The sequence below is a fragment of the Papio anubis genome, chromosome 7 (assembly GCF_008728515.1).
Source record: "Papio anubis isolate 15944 chromosome 7, Panubis1.0, whole genome shotgun sequence".
Lineage (NCBI taxonomy): Eukaryota > Metazoa > Chordata > Mammalia > Primates > Cercopithecidae > Papio > Papio anubis.
Window position 1 is genome coordinate 72,785,979 of NC_044982.1, and position 17,427 is coordinate 72,803,405.

At 39.2% G+C, this 17,427-nt stretch overlaps 1 protein-coding gene across 1 annotated transcript in view; it reads right to left on the reverse strand.

Annotated features, from left to right (window-relative positions):
* Positions 1-17,427, reverse strand: part of NPAS3 (neuronal PAS domain protein 3) — an 861,019-nt gene that overhangs the window by 49,570 nt on the left and 794,022 nt on the right.

Genomic DNA, 17,427 nt, shown 5'->3' on the forward strand with positions numbered 1-17,427 from the left:
CTCTAATATTAGACAGCAATGCTTTACTGCAGTACAGATCACTATCTGTCTGTAATGTAGCTTCTTTCATTCACCCAATTCTTTCTCCAGCCGCCACCCCAGGGGGGTCGTGGGGCACCTCAAGCGGATGTTTCTCCTGCTTTGCATCTCACTGGTTACCTTACTTTCTTTTCTTTTCTTTCTTTTTTTTTTTGAGACGGAGTCTCACTCTGTCGCCCAGGCTGGAGACTCAGCTCACTGCAAGCTCCGCCTCCCGGGTTCACGCCATTCTCCTGCCTCAGCCTCCCGAGTAGCTGGGACTACAGGCACCCGCCACCTCGCCCGGCTAGTTTTTTGTATTTTTTAAGTAGAGACGGGGTTTCACCGTGTTAGCCAGGATGGACCTTATTTTCTTAACAGGCTCAGGCAGCAACTACTGTGAGGAAACTGATTTTCCTCTTTACAAGTATCAGAAGAGAGGATTGCTACATCTCAACCCCTGGGAGCTTCTTCTGTGCTGAGGATCCCTTAAGCCCCCGGCACTGGGAACTGAGGGAGGCCAAGCTTCAGGCATGGCTAACTTTTCCCTAGGAAAAGAGAGCTCTGTATTTTGTTGCTCTTGTAGCACGGACATTTGCCTGTACTTTGGTGGGAGGGAAAACGAGAGGGAACAAATTTGGGAAATAAAAGCTTAGGAAGAAATAGATCACTTACTTTCCCCAAGAAGTGTTCTCATAGTGTATGCCTGTTGTAGCTGCTGAAGTCAGATCAAGGAACCTGTAGATTTCTCTGGGTATATATTTTCTTGTTTTGTAGGGTATTGGCTGCATGATCTGATAAAAGCTGTGACTAAATGAATCCTACAATTTGTATTCCCATAGCCACAAGTGTATTGGCTACTTCTTTTCCTCCCCACTTTGGCTCTGGAAGGTTCATTACTTACAGTTACTGCAGAATCAATCTGAACTGGCCAAAATCAGTGATGGAATTTATAGCATAATAAATGCCCTGCCGCACAAATGCAGTTCACATGAAAGGCTTGGGAATGTTCTTTTGAGCAATCCTTCTACATTGTGGAGTGTACATTTTTTAATATTTATCAATTTAACAGAATCATCTTAAGCATATTTTGAGAAGTATAATCCTGACAGCTACAGAGCAGATTTTCCCTGAGGCAGGTATTGTTGCAGAAAAACAATATTATTGATAAAAATCTTAGCATATTGGAACATGGAAGGGAAACTAAATACATCTTTTTCATTCTTCACACCAATCCTTTAGAGCTCCATTTTCCAACTTCACATTGCTTTCCACTTTCTCTTTGAATTTTTATTTTTGTAAAAGTGTTTTAACACTTCTCGAAGCACACTAATGAACTGTTCTTTAAGAAGAATCAGCCGTACCAAAGTTGGCTTTGAGAGGCAGGCAGAATTTGAAGTGCACTCAAAAGATAATGCACAGATTGGGGTATCAATGATTTTCCTTTTTAAAAGTCAGCAAGTTAAAAGATTACATTGGTATCTGGCCCATTTTTCTTGCTAAGTGCTCATATTATGGGTGAATCCTGTTTTACAGCATTCTGATACACAGAGAGTTGAACTTGAGCGTGAAACATTGAAAAAAAATATCAGAAAGACAGATGGTAGGCCGTCCTCCCCAAAACTCAATTTCATATTATGCATGTGATTGCTAATAGGCAAGCACTAAAAAACAATTTTCCTTGACGGAGAAGGGCTGATAAATTGTCAACATAAAGTTAGACTGTGGTTGCTCCAGTGATCGAAAGCTCGTCTGTGAGTTTGGTCCCATCGAAGTCAGCTTCTTACAACCGTATCAAAATTTATGAATGCATATGTCTATAAAGTGATGGAAAACAACCCATAATGCATATTTGTTTATTGTGCATCAGCTCTGTGTTGCTTTAGTACATGCGAAAAGCCCAAACACCCAAACCCAACTTGGTCCAGTTCTCTTTTTTAGCTTCTGCATATGAAAAAGAGCCAAGAGTCAGCTGGGGATGATGTCCCCTTCTATCCTGAGATCTGACTTAAACAAAAATATCTACTCTTAAATGGCTCTTGCATGGCTTGGGAGTGTACTCCATGGGGTTACACTAGCTTTGTGGTGGCAGAAGTAGGTGCATTTGAGAGCAGTTGAGAGCACTGATTATCTGGAGAAGAAAAAGATGTTTGAGAAAGAAAAAAATAAAATAAAATCAAGCAGCTGAAAGCAACTCAGCTCATGATCTGCAATACAAAGCACCAAAGGTTCATATTTTTTTATATATATAATATGAATATATATATATATTTTAAATTATATTTTAAGTTCTAGGGTACATGTGCACAACGTGCAGGTTTGTTACATATGTATACATGTGCCATGTTGGTGTGCTGCACCCATTAACTCGTCATTTACATTAGGTATATCTCCTAATGCTATCCCTCCCCCCTCCTTCCTCCCCACATCATATTATATTTTATAGAAAGGTAAAGCCTATGCAGATGCTGCAAAAATATTTAGAAAGGGAGAGGTTTTCTTTGTTTTCTTTGTGAAAATTATGTTTTTTAAAAAGGAATCATTCAATCCAGGAATATAAAGGTTTATTTTTTGGGGAGAAGGAGAGAAAGGGGTGAAAATTTGCTCCTATTGAAAATCTAGTAGTCATATACTGTATTAGATTTTTTTTAAAAAAACTTATAACATTGAATATTTGCATGGTTATGAAACTCATATTTTATGTCATCAGTTACACTTGAGAACTGTTGTTTTAATTGCAGATCAGTTGTAACTGATGTGACATGCACAGATCTTACTGGGGAAAAGGGATTGGGTATTCAGACAACACTGTTTACAAAGGTTACTATAATTAGTAGAAATTCTGAATAGCCAACCAAAATCAGCATTAAGTGAGTTGAAGAACAAATAAAATTTTTCTAATGAGAGACAGTTATCATCTTGAAAGGTCAGGGGTTTTACTAAATGGTATATTCAAGGGAAACCATAGGCTGCTTGAAATGTAGGTTTTGCTTGTATTTTACCAAATACAGAGATATTTCCAATAATCTAGATACCTAATGGTGTGTAGACCAAGTGCTAAGTTCTTGAGGTCTATGCAGTGCTTCGTATCTCTGATGTGTTTTGCAATGCCAGCTTTCAGTGCATACAGGTCTTAGTTTTTTTCCCTTGAGTTACTTGTTCTAGGATCATATTCCTCTTCTCCAAATGTCGATTTATATGAGCAATTTGAGATTAAGGGGAAAAAGTCCCTGCACTCGTGTTGGCAGAATGGTAGAAGGAAAAATGAATGGAAAAAATTCCAAAAGGATGATTTAATGACTTATTTAAATCTATATACTTACTCTCTTACCTAGTAGGCTGAGAACAGCCTTCATGTTCTCCTTGTTAGAAAATAATGCTCTTTCTCTTACAATGATTCCAAAAAATTTTGTTGACATGAAACACTCTTTATCTTCATCCTTGTGACCCCAAACATTGATTAGCCTATGGGGCTGGCATTATACCATGTGAAGGTTCCTACTCTTGTCTACATATGCCAGCTCAGCTTACATATCTTTATTCCTGATACCCAGATTTCCTTCTGCTCACTACACTTGATGCCTTCATCTCTTTACTGATACCATTCCCTCTGTTTAGAGTTCCCTTCCTTCATATCTTTGTAGGTGAGCCTATCCCTTAAGAGCTGGCTAACATGATGCTGTCTTTGAGATCCTCTCTTTTTACACCAGATAGAATCATTTGCTTTATCCCATTGCCCTTGGAACATACCTCTATTATAGCACATATCACATTATCTCTTCTTTGTGTGCCTGCGTAAGTCTCGACTCTACTTTCTGGATCAAGGACTCTGTTTTATCCATCTTTGTCTTCCCAGCACCCAGTACGGTATATAATACACAACAGGTACACAATCAGTATTGACCACATGATTGAGTGAAATCAATTCCTAAATACTCTGAACAAAGGGTGATGCTGAAGAATGAAAGTTATAGATCATTCTTGGTTACACTAGACTTCTCTTTTGTTTTCTCAGGTTATTACCAACTGAGAAAGCGTGTTTTCAAAAAACTTTCCATTATGTAGATGTAAATAAAGCTTTGGGAAAAAAACGACATTCTAAAACTCTAGTTGGAATACTTAAAATTAGTTATTTCATATCAGTCTGGAAGGAGCTGAAGTAGATGAGCTCTAGGGTCAGCATATGCCTTGTTCAGCTTTCTTTAAAGGCATGGGGAGTAATAAAGCTCTCCATTTTATCTCCGGTGAAATAATACTGCTGAAATATCACCTCATTTTTGATGTCAGTGATGATTTCTTCTTACCTCCATGATGTCAAAAGGGAATTATTATTATTAGAATGACAGAGTACTAATGATGCTGTAAAAAAAAAATGAACAGCTGAAATCATCATAACCCAAGCATCCAACATATCCCTTCTTGACAAAGCCTCACTGTTTGGTACTTTGAACGGAGTCACTCTGCAATATCACAGCTGTGTAAATTTTTTTCTAAGCAGGAAGTAAATCAAGAGCAGGTGTCTATGAATTTTCACTAGCAGAGTACCATCCTTTAAAAATTTTTAGGACTGGATGGCATGATTAGGACGTGTGATTTATGAATGCAAGAGAGAAAAGATTCTTTGGGGGCCAAAATGTCCTATGGGCTCTTGTGACACATCTCCCCTGATGTTTTCCCCAAGAAGAAGAGCACTGTGTGGGGAGAAAGATTGGACAATGGCCTTTCTAGGCTTTGCAATCTGTCAGCACTGTGTGGGACAGTGATGGTATGGTGTGTTGATTCTGGGCTTCACTCCCTTTTTTACTTACTGAGTGCTCTGCATCAATCTGTGTCTACTTTAGGGTTCTTGGAGTGCATGAGAACCTGGAGGTGCTAGGCACTGCCACCTTTGTGTCCTAGAGATCAAATCCACAGAGCTTAACATCCCTCTGCTCTGCCAAGGGGCTTGGGATCTGGCCACTATGAGTTGTTGGGCAAATTGCATCACTCTCTGTATCATTTCAGTATAAAGAAAAGCCACATTTCATAGAGAAGATAGTAATTCATAATAAATTCAAGAATATTTTACATTCCTATTATGATATTTTTCTTTGAGGAGTTTGACAATTATAATATTGTTAATTCCACTCATCATAGAAGAGCATTTAGCCAAGACTCAACTGCCTATGGGGCTATTCTAGGCAGGTTAAACATTTCAAGTCCCTAAAACTGGAAACGTACACCCATTTCAGATAACACCGGCATAGGTATTCACCAATAAGCCAACTGCAAATACTTAAAGAAGAAGATAGATAAATTTAAAAAGAACATGATGCTGTGTGTTATTTGGTATAATCAGAGGGGTGAGTATATATTGTGTTTAAAGTTAGTGAGGAAAAGAAATTTGCCACTGTTTATGGAATAAAGCAAAGGAGTATTTCTCTCTAATCACCATTATTTTTTGTCTTCAGTTGAGGATCTAGATTAATTTCTGAGACTGGTTGGTTTTAGTCCATCCATAGTCTAAGAGCAAGGTACAAAAGTTCACTGACCCCTCCCTAAAAATTACAAAATCCTTCCCAGACCTCTTTCCCCTGGCGGCATTCATTTGGTTAAATGTTTCCTACAATATTTCAGATTCTCAAACTAGCCTTGACCACGAGGCAATGAGACAGTTCTTGGTGACTCTGACCCTGTGAGAACTTCTGTGCAAACTTTAATTTCCCTCTTCCCAGAAATCAGGGGCTGCTCCTGGGTAGGCCAGTCCTCTATTCCGTTTTACCCAGAATGTCCCAAAGTGGCTAAAGCACTAATGCACAGAGTGGAGCTCAAAGGCAGGTACTGTCAACCAACCATCAATGACATCAAAGTCAATTGTTTGCTTTGTTTTCGTCAAGGAAATAGAGGCCCAGGATAATCAAGCTGTTTGTCCGACACTGCAGAGCAAGTCAGAAGCAAAGTGCTGGTAGTGGGATGAAATGTTCTGACTCTCCCCACCAGGTGTTCCCCTATTAAGGCACTCTGTTTTTCATGACTTCTACAAGAAATCATGAGTTTGAAGGACATTTGACAAGGGGCTGTTGAGGACTGTTAAATATATTCAAAACTACCAAGTAATAATCAAGTATCTCTTGATTGTACTTCCAGAGCTCTAGCCCCTAGAATTGGGTACAAGTGGGGCACAAGTTAAATACACATTGATTTTTTAAAAACTGAATATGATAGCATAAAAAATATGTCATCGAATGTGTCACCCATTAGTGTAGGCTTTTTAAACAGAAAAGTTATAGTATCATCTTATCCTTATCATCAGGGCCCCAATACTAAAAACACTTGTATAATTCCACTGGCTACATATTCTCATCTCTAAATTTCTTTTAAAGGGACTAGAACACTGACTGAAGGAAGATGTAGAACAATGACCCAAGGAAGAAATATGTTCTGGCTTAGTACAAATGATGTCTATTATTTATAAATTCATTCATTTTTTAAAAAACAAATGTTTATATTGAATTTCTACTGTGTGCCTGAAACTGTTCTAGGAATTTCCTGTTACACTGTAGTAGGGGAGGAGAACTACGTACAAATACATGTATAAAATAGTGTCAGGTTGTGTTAAGTGTGATGATGAACAGTAAGGAGCAGGATAAAGCAGATGATGGCGTGCAGAAGGAACACTTGATATATTGTAGATGGGGAGGTGAGGAAAGTGATGTTTAAGCAGAAATCGGAGTGAAATGCAGGTATGACTCATGGGAATATATCAGGACAATATATACTTTAGAGAGAATTAAAAGCAGATGGGAAAGCCCTGGTAGAACGGAGATGTAAATGCTGCTATAAGTCAAGGGATAACTTATTTGGATTGTCTCCGTAGACAGTTGCCCAACTATGAGCCAAAGTTGATGTTTTCAACATAGCCACTTAGAGATATCAATTGCTCACTGGTAGTTCCAATAAGACACACACCCGCCCAGGCAGCAGCCCAAAGCTTCTTCCCTAGATGTTACTACAGAGGATTGAGAATTTGATTACACGGATGATTCTTTTGTCTAAATCAGAGTCTTGTTACTCAAATCACGTTGTGATGAGGTCATTCTTTTTCATTTGATGGTGGGATGAGGGGCATCCTTAGAGGGATGGGGCAGATAAAATTGCTCCCTTGTCCCCTGGAAAGTCACTATGATGGAGCTATCAGCTCCAGAATCCTGGCTCTCTTCTTTTACTTAGAATGAGTGGGTAGAGGGCCGGGAGCTGTGGCTCACGTCTGTAATCCTAGCACTTTGGGAGGCCGAGGTGGGCAGATCATGAGGTCAGGAGTTCGAGACCAGCCTGGCCAACATGGTGAAACCCTGTCTCTACTAGAAATACAAAAATTAGCCGGGCATGGTGGTGGGCGCCTGTAATCCCAGCTACTCAGGAGGCTGAGGCAGGAGAATCATTTGAACCCAGGAAGCAGAGGTTGCAGTGAGCTGAGATCGTGCCACTACACTCCAGCCTGGGCAACAGAGAAAGATTCCATCTCAAAAAAAAAAAAAAAAAAAAAAAAAATGAGGCGATATGAGTTGATAGAATCCCCTAAGGAATGTCGCATAGTATCTCTCGGGTGCAGCAGCGTTCAAGCCACAGGGGCAGTTTGCCTTCCCCGCAGGTTCAGTTTCTGGGATATAGATGTTCTAATCAAACCATGGAGACTTATGGGCTACATAGGAGGCTTAGAAGCTCCATTTATTCCAGAGATCAACAACCTCAAATTGGTCCTTTCCCTACTTCATTTCTTGCATTAAGGGCTGTATTAGTCTTCCCATGATGCTAAATCAATTCCAAAGAAAACCATTTGGTATGTGCTTCTTTTGTTAAAGGAACAGATGACGTATTTCAGTCATATTTTGTCCCTTATAATCAAATCAATATTCAGGACACTTAAGCAAGAAGAAATTTCCCAGAAATAAATGCATTTTCTATATTTGGAAGAAATCATTTATTATTCTAGAGCTCATATAACTTCCAGGAGATAATCTAAAATATTACTGATGAATTACTATTTTTCATAGGTACAGGTGCATCTGCAGAGGTATAGAAATTAAGGTTTTGTATAGTCTAGATTCACCTCCATACATGAAATTTCACATGTAGACATCGATTGTATGTGTTCACAATGGGCCAGGCATTGTGGTAAGCACTTTACCTACATCTCATTTTATTTCACAATAGCCTTATGAAGACGGTTATATTGGTACTCTCGTTTTATAAGAAAAAATCCAGATGCTTAAAGAAGTTAAATAAAAGTCACAGACCCAGGAATGCAGGACTAAGTCCAAATCCTCAGCTGTCTGATGTCATAGCTACTCTGGTTGTCACTCTTCAGTAGAGTAATTTTGAGGTAATAAAGGTCAAACGGTAACATACATTCCTTGTTTTCTGTTTTATTGTGTTTCACATTATTGCACTTTCCAGAAACTGTGGTTCTTCTCTGGTCTGGCACTGTCACCCAGGCTGGAGTGCAGTAGCACGGTCACGGCTCACTGCAGCCTCGAACTCCTGGGCTTGAGTGATCCTACTGCCTCAGCCTCTTAAGTAGCTAGGACTATAGGAGTGTGCCACCATGCCTGGCTAAGTATTTTTATTTTTGTATTTTTGTAGAGAGGGGGTCTTGCTATGTTGCCCAGGTTGGTCTTGAACGCCTGGGCTCAAGCAGTCCTCTTGCCTCAGCCTCCCAAAGTGCTGCGATTACAGGTATGAGCCACTGCACATGGTCTAGATACTGTGCTTTATACAAATTGAAGGTTTGTGGCAATCCTGCTTCAAACAAGTTCATTGCTGCCATTTTTCCAATAGCATGTGCTCACTTCATCTCTGCATCACATTTTTGTAACTCTTACAACATTTCATACTTCATTATTATTATTATTTGTTTTTTTGGGATGGGGTCTCCCTCTGTTGCCCAGGCTGGAGTACAGTGGTGTAATCTCAGCTCACCGCAACCTCTGCCTCCTGGGCTCAAGCAATCCTCCCACCTCAGCCTCCTGAGTAGCTGAGACCACAGGCAAGCACCACTATGCCTGGCTAATTTTTTTGTATATTTGGTAGACAGGGTTTCGCCATGTTGCTCAGGCTAGTCTCGAACTCCTGAGTTCAAGCGATCCTTCCATCTTCGCCTCCCAGAATGCTGGTATTACAGGTGTGAACTACCATGCCTGGCCCAAAGTTCATTATTATTATACCTGTTGTAGTGATCTGTGATCAGTGATCTTTGATATTACTATTATAATTGTTTTGGGGGTGCCAAGAATCATGGTTCAAATAAGAGATGAACTTAATTGATAAATGCTGTGCGTGTTCTGACTGCTCCAGTGACCAGCTGTCCCCAGTCTCCCTCTCCTCAGGCCTCCTTATTCCCTGTGACACAACAATATTGAAATTAGGCTAATTAATAACCCTAGCATGGCCTTTAAGTGTTCATGTGAAAGGAAGAGTTGCACATCTCTAACTTTAAATCAAAAGCTAGAAATGATGAAGCTTAGTGAGGAAGGCATATTGAAAGCTGAGATTGGCCAAAAGCCTCTTGGTGCCAGTTAGCCAACTTGTGAATGCAAAGGAAAAGTTCTTGAAAGAAAATAAAAGTGCTACTCTAGTGAACACACAAATGATAAGAAAGTAAAACAACCTTACTGCTGTTATGGAGAAAGTTCTAGTGTTCTCGATAGAAGACCAAACCAGCCATAATGCCAAAGCCTAATCCAGAGCAAGACCTTTAGTTCAATCTCTCTTCAATTCTACAAAGGCTGAGAGAGATGAAGAAGTTGCAGAAGAAACAGTGGAAGCTAGCAGAGGTTAATTCATGAAGTTTGAGGAAAGAAGCCATCTCCATAACATAAAAGTGCAAGATGAAACAGCAACTGCTGGTGTAGAAGCTGCAGCAAATTCTTCAGAAGATCTAGCTAAGATCACTGATGAAGGTAGCTACATTAAACAACAGATTGTTAATGGATACAAAACAGCCTTCTCTTGGAAGAAGATGCCATCTAGGATTTTCATAGCTAGAGAGAAGTCATCAATGTCTGGCTTTAAAGGACAGGTGGATTTTCTTGTGAGGAGCTAATGAAGCTGGTGACTTTAAGTTGAAGCCAATGCTCACTTATTCTGGAAATCCTAGGGCTCTTAAGAATTATGCTAAATCTACTCTGTCTATGCTTTAGAAATGGAACAATAAAACCTGGATGACAGCACATCTGTATATTAGCATGGTTTACTGAATATTTTAAGCCCACTGTTGAGACCTACTGCTCAGAAAAAAATACTCCTTTCAAAATATTACTGTTCACTGACAATGCACCTAGTCATCCAAGAACTCTGATGGCAACATACAGGGGGGTCAGTGTTGTTTTCATGCCTGCTAACACAATATCCATACTGCAACCCATAGATTAAAGAGTAATTTTGACTTTCAAGTCTTATTATTTAGGAACCATGTTTTGTAAGGCTGTAGCTGCCATAAGTAGTGCTTCCTCTAATGAATCTGGGCAAAGAAAATTGAAAACCTTCTGGAAGGAATTCACCATTCAAAATGCCATTAAGAACATTTGTGATTCATGAGAAGAGGTCAAAATATCAACATGAACATTAGTTTTAAAGAAGTGTATTCTAACCCTCATGGATGACTGAGATGCTCAAGACTTCAGTGGAGGGAATAACTGCATATATGGTGGAAATGGCAGGAGAACTAGAATCAGAAGTAGAGTATGAGGATGTGACTGAATTGCTGTAGTCTCGTGATGAAACTTAAATGGATGAGTAGCTGCTGCTTATGGGTGAACAAAGAGAGTGGTTTCTTGAGATGGAACTTACTGTTGGTGAAGATGCTGTGGCCATTGTTGAAATAACAAAGGATTTAGAATATTCTATAAACTTAATTGATGAGGGTTTGAAAAGATTGACTTCAGTTTTGAAAGTTCTACTGTAGGAAAAATATTATCAAACATCATTGCATGTTACAGAGAAATCTTCATGAAAGGAAGAGTCAATCTATGTGGCAAACTTCATTGTTGTCTTATTTTTAAAACTTGCCACAGCCACCCCAACCTTCAGCAACCACCACCCTGATCAGTCAGCAGCCATTCACATGGAGCCAAGACCCTCTACCAGCAAAAACTTCACTGAAGGCTCAGATGATTGTTAGCATTTCTTAGCAATAAATTACTGTTAAATTAAGATATGCACATTCCTTTTTAGAAATAATGCTGTTGTACACTTAATAGACTACAGTATAAACTTAACTATTATCTGCATTGGGAAACCAAAAAATTCATGTGACTCATTTATTCCCATGTTTGCTTTATTGCCATGGTTGGAACCAACCTGCAGTATCTCCAAGATATGCCTGTATCTGGAAACCTTTGATTTCTGTAAAGAGTTTAGTAACTGCTATTTCAGACCACCAGGTCAAGAAATTACTTTAGTGAAAGAGAAATTTGGGGTCTCTGCAGCTATTGTTAGGACAACTCGGTATGTTAAAGAGTACAAGACCTGAAGAAAAATGACTTGTGCTTGTGTTTGTGTTTTAGTTCTTAGGTCTGTTTTACAACTAATTGTAATAGGCCAAAGTCTCATAATAGTGATAATTATATAAATAAATCTATTAGGTTGAGAAGGTATTTACAGAGGCATTAGCAATAACTTTTAGGGGCATTAGTTGGTTAAAAGACATTACAGATAGGAAAGTTTGTTAATTTTTTCATCAACAATGTCATTTTCAACGTGATCATCACTTTTGTTATTCTTGGCTAGCAAAGGCTCAGAAAACTGATCTGAAAAGATGCAGCATTAGTCAGAGAAGAGATACTGTTAACTCCCCTACCTGCTTCCTTAAATCTCTGTAGTGCAAAATGAAGGATCTGTAAGTTAGCAACATACTTGGGCTGCAGTCACTGACATACTTAGAATTTAAAGACACTTCCCAGAGTGGCTAGTGATTATGCCTCTAGTTGGTAAAATAGCTAGCTGATTAGTCCCAGCAGAAATGACATACCCAAAGCTGGAACTACTATCATGCCTTGGTAATGGGAAATAAATTCTTTAAGATCAGAAACAATGTCGGCTGTATTTAAAATGACACTGGAAACCACGTTGTAATGGACAATTGTGCAGAGGTGAGCAGAGACTAAAACGAGGTAATAGGATTTTAAAAATTTGATTTTATTGGTTCTCTCCTCTATTTGCATTTTTCATCAGGATAACCTCTGCCTGTAAGTTCCACCCTGGAAATTTTTTCTCCTTCAATTTATCCTGGGTATCTGGGTTGATTGAAAGGCAATAAATGCATAGCCTTAGAAACCCTGAATGGGTTGACAGAATTTTTGGTCTCTGAAAATTCATCTATTGATTTGACAAGACAGTTACATTTTGCACAACTTGGAATGCTGTAGTCATCATTTCAAGACAACACAAAGCTGAAGCAAAAGGCTTCAGGAGAAGCATTGGTATGTCTGGACACCTGGAACATCTCTGAATCTCAGATAAAGATGAAACATCCAGGTGGCATCTAGTCCATCCACACTTGTCTGGGAGGAGGAGGAGACTCCTAACTGATGGGTTCAATGTACGGTCTTAGAAATCTCCAGAGAAGGACCACTACCACATTGCTCCCCACATTAGTGCTGGGCATACCTCCAGGCTATACTTTTCCTGGTATGATTAAAACTCCATAAGAATCAGCATTCTTATTATAATATGTCACATATTCTTAGCAGTCTCTGAGAAATCATGGCGTTTTTCCAGAAGACAGGATATTGGCAAGTATTATCCTAATTTTCAGAAAGAGAGAGCCCCAACATGTTTATATCCAGAAAAAAAATTCTTCAAAGATAATTTAATAAAAAATTGTGATCAGCAGAGGCTAGCATGAAGTCATGATAAATAGGTGATGCTAACATGACTCATTTCTCATTTTCTGAATGGAATCTTCAACTGATAGCTAAAGGGAACACTATGGACCCAGTATGTATCAATTTTAGTAAAGCACCGATAAAGATGTGCAATATCCTTGTAGGCAAGATGGAGAAATGTGAGCCAAATCATGGTACAATCATTTTGAGTTCATAGCTATTCCAACAGTCACATGTAAAAGATACTGATGTCAACTAGCAGGATCTCTAGTGGTATGCCATAGGGCTTGGTGCTGTCAACATTTTTCATTGGTATTTCAGAAGGAAAGAGAGCATGCAATTCACTTAAATCAACATTTATTGAGTGACAACTACGTGCAGCATACTGTGCTAGGTGCTGAGGGAAGAAAATAGGATAACAAAGTACCCAGTATCCAATGTTGGGTATTGGACATTAGGAGGCATTTGAAATCAGAAGATCTGGATACTTCTCAGTCTTGCCATTTATCATTTATCTGACTTAGACAAGTCAATTTGTATTTCTATGTCTCCATTTTACTTATCTTCAAAACTGAGGAAACAGGTAATTACCTAAAATAATTATTGTGAAGTTCAGATGAAGTTATATGAAAGTACATCATACAGTGGAAAAAAGATGCCTAGCTGAGCCTGTGTTATCTCACTTTATCTGTAGGAAAAATCTTTGGTTTAGGTACTATTAATAGCTTCCTTTTACAGGTAAGAAAATGAGGCACAGAGAATGTAAGTAAAATCTCAAAATGCTATTTTAGCATAGAAGAGAAGGGATAATTTTCCTTATATGCATTGGGGAAATGAAAAAATAAGTGATATTTGAGTGGGGCCATGCTGGTTGAGTAAGAGTTTTCCAGGTGAAAGTGTGGCAGAAAGGCATAGGACTTCAATATGTATCAACACTGGATGGATAAATGGGAGGGAGAAGTGAGGAGGAAGGGAAAGGGCTATTGTGATACTGATGGAATATGTTCTGGAAGATGCACTAACTTGGTTTCTTAATAAGTGCTGAAGATATCATACTGTTAAACAGGGTTTTGTAACCTGGAATCAATGGATAAAATGATGCAAAATGAATTTACCTTGGGAGAGGCTCTATAGATTTTATAAATCTTTAAAGGGCTCTATGATACCCCAAATAAAACAAATCTGTTAAAATTTCATGTGTACCTTCTTCCACAGAGCATATGCAACTATGAAGTTTTAGTAACAAAAGTTTCTAATTTAAAAGACACCTATGTTTGGGCTTAGAGAAGGCAAAATAATTTTCTTTAGCTAATTAGCACCTTCTCGTTAATTTTGTTACTTCATGTTTAGATGCAGATACTCTTAAAGCTAGAGTATATCAGTGATCCTAATAAACTAGTGAAACTACCAATTATTTTTTCTTTAGAATTCTTTATGTCATAAAGGAGACTGGGTAGGATTTCGGAAGTCATTTAGCTGAATACTTAGCTACAGGCAAATCCATGCCCAAATCATCCCAGATGGGGCACTATTTTTAAGGATCTTGAGTTCTTGCATCCTCCCTCCCTTAGTAATATGTTTGCATACATCATAGCAGGAACTCCAGTATTTGATGATTTCACCACTGTGAAGAGTTTGAAGACACTCTGAGCATTATGTAAACATGATAGATTTTCTCTTTTTGCCTATGTTTGCCAGTCTAGGCTGTCTACTGTGCCATTAGAATGAGGACATCATAATGTGTGTGAATAAATACTTCAGAAATGACAGTGGAGCTGGTGGGCATTTAAGAAGAGATTAGAAAACTGAAAGTCCCATGCCAAAGGAAACTATCCTCCAAAGACGGGAGCTAAGGAGGCGACCCAATTAGTCTTCCCTTCTCTAATTTCCCTGATTACATATCTTCTTTTACCCCATGTGCTATACCTAGCAAGTTCCCCCAGACATAGGCCTAATCAAGAAGGCAGAATCTACGTGCAATGCAATTTAAATGAGAGCTGTGCTATGCTATGTGACTAACAGTGAGGCCTAAACAACAGGGAAGCCCCTGGGGCATAAAAAGTGGCTGGTCCAGATAACATGCTACTGTGGATTTCAAAGCAAATGAGGACAGAAACAATTGGATGTCAGCTCATATTTGGGAAACTTCATTGGAGAGAGGGCACTTTCCTGAGGAATGGGGTGTGGCAAACTCTGCAACAGCAACTCACATTAGCAGATGCAGGTTGGTATTTCTTTGGCTAGAACTCTTGGTGATGGGGAATGTGAGTAGGCATGGAGTCCTGGAAAAGAAGTAAATCTCCATAACTCCTTGGGCGCATTGGAATCACCAAGCACTGATACACTAGTGCAGTGGGATATGGTAAGCCCCAGAGGGAAGGTCTTAATTAGGCAAGAAGTTTTTCTTTTAAAAATTTAAGTTAATTACTTTTTCATATGTTGAGGTCAGCACATGCTGAGCCATTCTTTGGACTTAATCCTTTAAGCAGTGAAGCAGAGGGGCTAAGGGGACAGCCTTGGAGGATTTGATTCTGGTGCTTCAGTAGCTACTTAAGGGCTGTATGAACATGGGCAAAGTATTTCACCTATTAAGACCTCAGTTTCATCACCTGCAAAATGGGCATAATGATAGAATATAACATTTGGACAATGCCTGGCATAGAGAAGGATTTTAAATAATCCTGTTGTGTGGATTAAACAAGTGTAAAGCATGTGGCACAGGGGCTGCCACAGAGTCAATGTTCAGTAAGTGGTACTTTTGTTCCTATGACAACAACAACAGATAAAGTGATGGAGAAAGTTAGAAAGGTCCATGTGCCAAGATCACAGGAAAAATGGACACAATATAGTGAGCAAAGTTTGACATCTTAGGATCTTTAACTATGGGAAAAGATGCATATAATGGTAATAAATTAGGGGGAATATTGGGAGTACAGAGAAATGATCATCACTGTTTCTTTTTATTTGTGTTTATTGTGTGGTGGTGGGGTGATTACCAGTTTTATTGGAATGTTTTATAAGCTGCTAGATTTACTTACTGAGAATGAACAGATAAATAGGGATGTTATTCAGCTGTGTCATGCCACGGGCTCTCGTCAGCTCTTCCACTAACTTTCAGACAAGGTTAATTAATGAGGGAAGTTTACTGCAGAGGAGGAGGAGGAGGGAAAGAGCTGGATCTGCTGGATGATTCATCTTACTGGGGAACAGAGGATGAATCAACTTTTGTTGGTAGTAGTTCTGGGGAGGAGAGTAGGGCATCAGCTGGAGACTCCCATGGTATCTTGAGAAAGACCTGCTGACAGGGTGTGTCAGGGGAGTATGGTCACTTTAACGTTACATGATTTGATGGGAACTGGAATAGCTCCTAAATCTTTTCCAATCTTGGATGTTCAAGGTTGCACTTTTAAGTCTTTTGTTTATTGAAGGCCCATTCTTACTGCAAGCCATCTTTAATCTTAAGCCCAAGTGGCTTCAGAAACATCTTTCTTCCATTTGTTTGCGTGATGGTCCCTTCTCATTCACTGCTCACAGGTGACATCCCACCTCCTCAGTGTGACCTTTTGTGATCTTCCTATTTAAAGTGGCTTCCTGCTCTCATCAGCCGCCCCCTCACACTACCTTTCTTTGCTGTCTGCATAGTAGTATAGCCTAGTGGTGAAGTGCATGTGGTATGGAGCTGGACTCCCCAGGTTCAAACTCTGGCTCTGCTCCTTCAACATGTGACATTGAGAATGCTAATTAGTTTTCTATCCTTAGTTTGTGTGTAAAATGGAAACAAAAATAGGAATGCTGTAAGGTCTTACACAGGTGAACTATATCATACCCAGCATATTGCAGTGTTCCTAAATACCGGCTGTTATTAATTTTAGCCAGCATTACTTTCTGATCTCTAGTTTATGGTATGAAAAAAATTTTAATCAGTGTTAAATTATCAAACAATATTGAATTATACTTAATATTGCTTTCTGAAACTATATATCACTCCTCTCACCCTTCTTCCCTCCTGGGATGTGCCCCCTCCAAACCAGTAAAAATGAATAAACGTGAAGAAAGAATGCTGAGAGACAGGAAACAGTTCGAAAGGAAGCCCCGTGGTTCCTAAAATCTGAAATGCAAAGAATGTGTCTTTCTAGCATTAGAATAACAAGAATCTCAACATCTGTGGTCTGCTTATAGAATTCCAAACTAATGAATGCAGCAAGGCAGGGCAATAGAAAATGGTCCTAAGGATAGGGTCTGTTTTCTTTCCCTCAATGCACTCCTTTGTAAGAAGCCTCTATTGGGTAGGGCTACAGCAGGTGGAGCTGCCCACTTGGCTCTTCTCTGCATCGCACCTGCTAAAGGTTAAGGATACTCCACTTGTGCCTTTTAGACTCCAAGACAGCTCAGCTAAAGGTCGTTCTTGGAAGGATCTGCTTCCCCACCTCTCTTGTTTTTCTGAAGAATTAATATCAAAGAAAGTGCCCGACTCTGACTTTTATACAGCTGGCTAGTCTCCTGATGGCTTAGGTAAGGTTTTGAAGACCTAATGATACTGGCTGTT